At 25.5% G+C, this 6097-nt stretch overlaps 1 long non-coding RNA gene across 1 annotated transcript; it reads right to left on the bottom strand.

Moving 5' to 3' along the window:
• Window positions 1–398: 398 nt before the first annotated feature.
• On the bottom strand, window positions 399–612 carry LOC139426612 (uncharacterized). The gene is made up of 2 exons (XR_011637834.1): window positions 485–612; window positions 399–440 (listed from the first exon to the last, which is right to left on the bottom strand). It is a non-coding gene; the product is annotated as an uncharacterized lncRNA (long non-coding RNA).
• Window positions 613–6097: the final 5485 nt, after the last annotated feature.

Raw genomic sequence — 6097 nt, 5'->3', positions numbered from 1 at the left:
ATCCATTTAGTGACCACTACTATAAGTTATCTTGAAGAAAAAAATATATGTATCAGCATCTAAGACTTTCCCATTTGATCTCAAAACGTTAAAGTGTCATCTTAAAAAAAGAAATTCCGGCTGATATTAACATTGCTGGTATTATTAAATTTTTTTATTAAATTTTATATCACTATTAAAATTTTTGAAGACCCAAGGAAACCATTAAACAGTAGAATTATCTGGTTGTGAGTACAAATTTTATAGATCCAGCCATTTCTCTTTAACTTTTGAAGATTTTATTCGAGTTTCATAATGAACTTAATCAGGAACCAGATTTTTAGAACCAAAGTTGAACTATTCGCAATTTCCTGATTCATCATAAAGAAAGAAGTACTTTTTAAAAAAAATTTGTTCAATTTATATATATATATATACCATACACACATATACAGTAAAACCTCACTACAACAATACTTTTGGGACCAAATAAATACAGTAAAACCTCGCTACAACAATATTTTTGGGACCAAATAAATATATTGTTGTAGAGGAATATATTGTTATATCGAAGGACACAATAAGATTTTTTTTAAATTTTAAAGTTATATATGTATTAACTAAAAATGTATATATTATATAAAAAATTAATTTGTACTCCGCAAATTAATTTTTTATATAATATATACATTTTTTATATAATATATACATATCATTATGATTATGGTTAAATATTAAAAACAATTGAAATAAAATAAGATCGCAAACATAACTGAAAACTGTTTTTGTTGAAAATAATCTGATATTTTTGTTTGTTTATTCATTTTTCTGACTGTTAAGTCAGCCAACAAAGTATGCATTGAGTTCAAAATACGAAAATGATTTTCGTTTGTGAATGGCGCTCCACCCTCCCTCCACAGAAAAAGTTCTTTTTCAGATGTTAATGTGATGCTTGTGGTTATTTGTGACTCATGATCACCTTTAAACATGAAAGAAATTAAATCAAATAGGAATGTTACATCTGTGACTTCTTAAGAGATAAGGGAGGCCATTCTAAGAATGGAAGCTCTTGCGGGGGTCAGCAATGAGTCTTCTCTTGTTAGAAAAAAATGGATAAATGGCAAAAGATGACAAAATAAGATTTTTTACATTATTTGAAAACCAATAATAAATAGAGGCAATGAGGGTGGAAATTTGAAAAAAAAATCGTTTTACAGGGTTTATTGCTTCAGAGAATATAGTAATATTGAGAGGAGGGTAACATTGATTCATACGAAAGTTCGTCAGGACCACGTAACATTATCCTAATAGAGGGAGTTATTGTTGTATCGGATATCGAAGTAGCAAGAGTTCACTGTATATTAAATTTAATGTCTTTATCACATAATATACAATTAGATGCATAATGTTTTCCCCAATTTAATAATAAATATTAAAAATAATATTTTCCCTTAACTTGAATCATGCACCAGGCAAACAGACATGTTTGATCTTGATAATATTTCTACACAAATGTAATTATTTTTGTTCAGCATACCATTTAATGCATAGATAGAATTGACATACTATAATATTTCTTACACATTTTTTCACTTCAAAAATACTTTCCCATTAAAATATTTTATTTACATTTTATTATATTAGATAGAAATTCTATTTTTATACAGAGCAAAATATGTTAAATACTTGACTTTGATGTATCACTATAGTAAATCTACAGTAATCACAGTATGTTGGATGTCTAGGGCAAAGTTAAGGAAAAGTAGCTAAGTCAAAGAAATTAATGAGTTAGGAACATTTGCTAGAAAAACTAAACAAGAAGAATTATAAGTAAAATATGTATAATTACAAGGAACATAGGTAAATGTCCCTTTTCTATTCTATTTTCAATTAATATAGAACTGCAACATGAAATAAAAATTTATTGTTAAAATTCAGTATGCAAAAGGAATCAATGATTGTAAATAACATTTTAACATAGGGTGACACAACTTTTTCCAGATGGGGGCCTAGAAATTTTTTTCAGGTCCACGACGAGCTCAAACTTTGCATTTATATTTAAATTATTTTTTGCTCCAGTATTTTAAGTTTATTTAAATAAAAAACTTATGATTCACATACTTTTAATTAATATTTAGCTTATTGACAAAAATAGTACAGCATAAAAAGTAAAAATCAATGACTATTAATTTTGCAAGTTAAAAAAGGTATAATTTACATACGTTAAGACTAATTTTAATATGAAAAACCAATATATTATCTTTTAAATAAGCTCTGATTTAAGAGTAATGATGCCATCAGAAAAAAAAATAATATCATTTAAAAGCAAATAAAAATGTAATAAAAAAGAAAACCATGTTATTTAGCTAGAATATGTTTTGGGAGCAAATTTTAAAATATGTAAATCATGAAATGTAACTGAAAAATGTTAAGAAATTAGGAAGAAATTGTTAACCCTAAAAGTTATTTTTTTATCAGCTACAATAATTTTTTTATCTACTTACTTAGAGTATCCATTTAATTTCGACTGGTTAAAAAACTTTAAAGAGTGCTTAGTTGACTTAAACAGAAAATAACTACCAAATAATTCATTGTTCTGGAAATATATCAGGCATACATTCTCTCTTAATTACAACACATATCTAAGAATACATTCTGGGCTTTAAAAGTAAAAAGTATTCATTAAAATGCTCCGTAATCCTAATTAGTTTAAAAGGAATTATTTTAAGTAGCACATAAGTGTGTAACAAATTATCTTGAAACTAACATAAAGAACTTTCAACAAATAACATATGGATGAATCATTTGGTCATGCAATAAAACAATCAGGTTGATAAGAGCTTCTGGATCAAAAGGTAAAAGAATAGCTGATAACAATAAATTTAATATTAAAGATAAATTAGAACAAAAAAAATGCTAAAAAGCGAAGAAAAAAAATTATAGCAGAGGCAAATAAACATTAGAAAACTTTGGATACAATTTCAATAGTAAAACATTAAACCCATGATGGTAATAATGCTACATTACAAAAATGATTAGAAACTTACAGTTATTGTTCAGAGAAAATTAACAGCAAATAAGAGTAATAAGAGAATTTGTTTACAAGGAAAATATAAGATATATTATTTCACAAGAAAATAGTAACACTGCAGTCAACAAGTAATATTTTTTATTGGATAATATATGTAGGCTTAAATATAATGGAAATGAATGGAAAATGAGATGTAATATTTTCAAAACCTATAGTCTTATGAAAAAAACAAATGTACAAAAATGAACTTAGAATATAAAAAAGTAAATTAAATAATTATTCTAAATATTGCAGTTTTGCCTATAACTTATTTTGTATACTAGCATAGTTTTGTCTATAAATTACCGTACTTCTTGCTTTTATTTTTCAACTTTGTCCTTTGTGTTTACTACTCAGTTTGAACAATGTAACAATGCATTACCTATTTCATGTTTTAACCATATTGATGGTCTTACTAGAAATTTGAATTTCAACCTACATTCTTCCTTTTACACAGCAAATCAAGTTTTTCCATGCTATTAGAAAGAGAAATAGTGCACATGGATAAAACATTCTCCCAAATTATCACATTTTCAAAACAGTGGGACAGTTTAAAAAAAGTTTGTTGTTGATAGATTATAATAAGGAATCAGGCTTATATTAGGAACATTAGTATTTTAAGGAATGCTCATAGAGGAAAAAAGTAGGTAAGGGGATAAAACGACATAATTTACAAACATACAAGTCCAGTTGAAATTGATTTGAGCTACTTAAAATAAAATTTGCAACTAAAATGAGCTAGAGGCGCTCAACTTTTGCTTGGAAGTAGACAAAAATTAGGTTCAGGGACAGAGACAGTGTCACTGAGTCCAAAATCAAACACTCTTAATTTAAGTAGTATAATATAAATAGAATAAAATAAAAAATATATACAACTAATAAGGATTTAATGTAATAAAAATTAAGAATCAACTAAATCATAAAAAAGTAAATGTTTGAAATTACGAAAATAATATTGAAGAAATAATTATAATATTTTGTGCCAAGGATATAATTTATCATACATTTTTTTATAACTAGAATAGGACCCCAACTTATTGAATTCATTCGGATGCAATATTACTTAATTCAGGGGTTATAAGCAACATCAGGGACTAAAAAAATTCTTTAATTACCTAAAGGAACAGCTCTATGTAACATCAAAATTTCCATATTTAAAAATTGTGCACTTTTCATCCACTGTTAAAAAATAAATTTGAATCCACTGTTAAAAAAAAATTTTAATGTCATAGATGTGACCATTAATTTATGAAGAAAATTGATTTTTAAAATTTTGTTTTGCTCATTTTCTTACAAAACATTACTTCTGTTTTCTGGCTTCAAAACAAATCATTCAATAATTAGACAATTATACTTAATGTACTAACCATTATTAATGTATAATGATCTAATTAGTTATTAGTATATGGCAAAATTAATAGTTGCCTTTGGCCATAGAGCTACTAAATATAACAAGTGGTGATTAAAAAATTGTCAGCCAATCGCTTTTTGTCGCAAATTCACCTTATGTGTATTTTTATAATTTTTTTAAAAATATGTATGGAATTATTATTAATATTTATAAAGTTTTGAAAATGACTTTATTTTGCACTTGTCTTTGGAAATCTTGACCCTATTTTGAGAAATGCTTAAAATGAAATGACATTAACTACAACAATATACAGATTGGAAAAAATAGTCAACATGTTACAAGGGCTCGTAAATAGGCACATATTTTCAAGACTAGCCAGACGTGAATGAGAAGAAACAAAAGTGATTTGAAATACAAAACGTTAAGTTGCTAACAAAAAAATGGAAAATAAAGGAGAGAAACAAAACTAGAAAACTTCAATAGACAAGAAAGAATAAATAACATCATGAATAAACAGACCAGGAAAACCCACTGTGGCTTAGACGGGTGAATCAGGATGATGACGTGGCAAATTTTCCTAATTTTGCCTTATAATTATTACGAATCATAATGAGACAATTCTAGACCAAATATTAACCAAAGACAATTATCACTCAAAATTGTCTAGCAATAAAATAATTTGGTTATAGTAAGCAAATTTTTTATAATCAGATAATAATTAATAATTAGGTAATTTTTTGGCTTTAAACTCAAATTATGTTTCTTATTTTGCATTAGTAAAATTTCAAAACAACTTTTTGATTGATGATCATTAATGACTTTTTCTTCACATAAAAAAAAAAGACTTTATATGCAAATTTTGTGCACCTATGTTAAAAAAATTAGGGGAAGAAATCATTAATAGATTTTAAAATATTCAAAATCCATATACATTCAGAAAAGTATACAGAGATTAGAATTTACTTTTTCTTTGGCACTAAGAATATAGACATTTTACATTACATAAAAATTTTCTATCCAATATACATAAACATTATAATGTTAGCAAATAAAAAAATATATAATGATAATACAAAATCATAAATACTGAAGACATAATTATATATGTTTTAAAAAATAAAGCATATCCTTAAACTTTATTTACATACTTGCTTAAAAAAATATTGTTGTCACTGAATGAGAGTTAAAAAATAGAAATTGCGATATAAATTAAATTTTGTAAAATCAGACATTAATGAACACCATTATACACAAATCAGAAAACTATGGGGGAGTCATTAAAAAGTTGCCATTCAAAGTATGTAACATGAAATAAAGAGACACCATAACAATTGTAAACATATAGGTTATTTATTAATATTTAATTATAAATTTTGTGAGAACTTATAAGTTGACTCATGAAAAACATATGAATTTTTTTTAACAATTAACTATCCTGTTGTCTAGGTACAACCAACAGCAGTTGATTTTTTAAAACTGCTTGAAATAACTAATAAAAAAAGCTGAAAAAATAGAATGAATAAAAAAAAATAGATTTAAATAACCAGATCAGTTTCTCATGCAAGAACTAAATATGAAATATATTTTATAAAAAAAAAAAATATAATTTTAAAATCAGAATTTTTGTTTAGTTTGAGAAGCTTGAAATGCTTTGTATTGTTTGTATTTGGTAAAAATTTACAATTGGGTGCCTCTGC

This window comes from Parasteatoda tepidariorum, chromosome 9, assembly GCF_043381705.1.
Source record: "Parasteatoda tepidariorum isolate YZ-2023 chromosome 9, CAS_Ptep_4.0, whole genome shotgun sequence".
Classification (NCBI taxonomy): domain Eukaryota; kingdom Metazoa; phylum Arthropoda; class Arachnida; order Araneae; family Theridiidae; genus Parasteatoda; species Parasteatoda tepidariorum.
The sequence above is the reverse complement of the archived record's forward strand: the minus strand, read 5'-3'. Positions and strand labels throughout refer to the sequence as shown.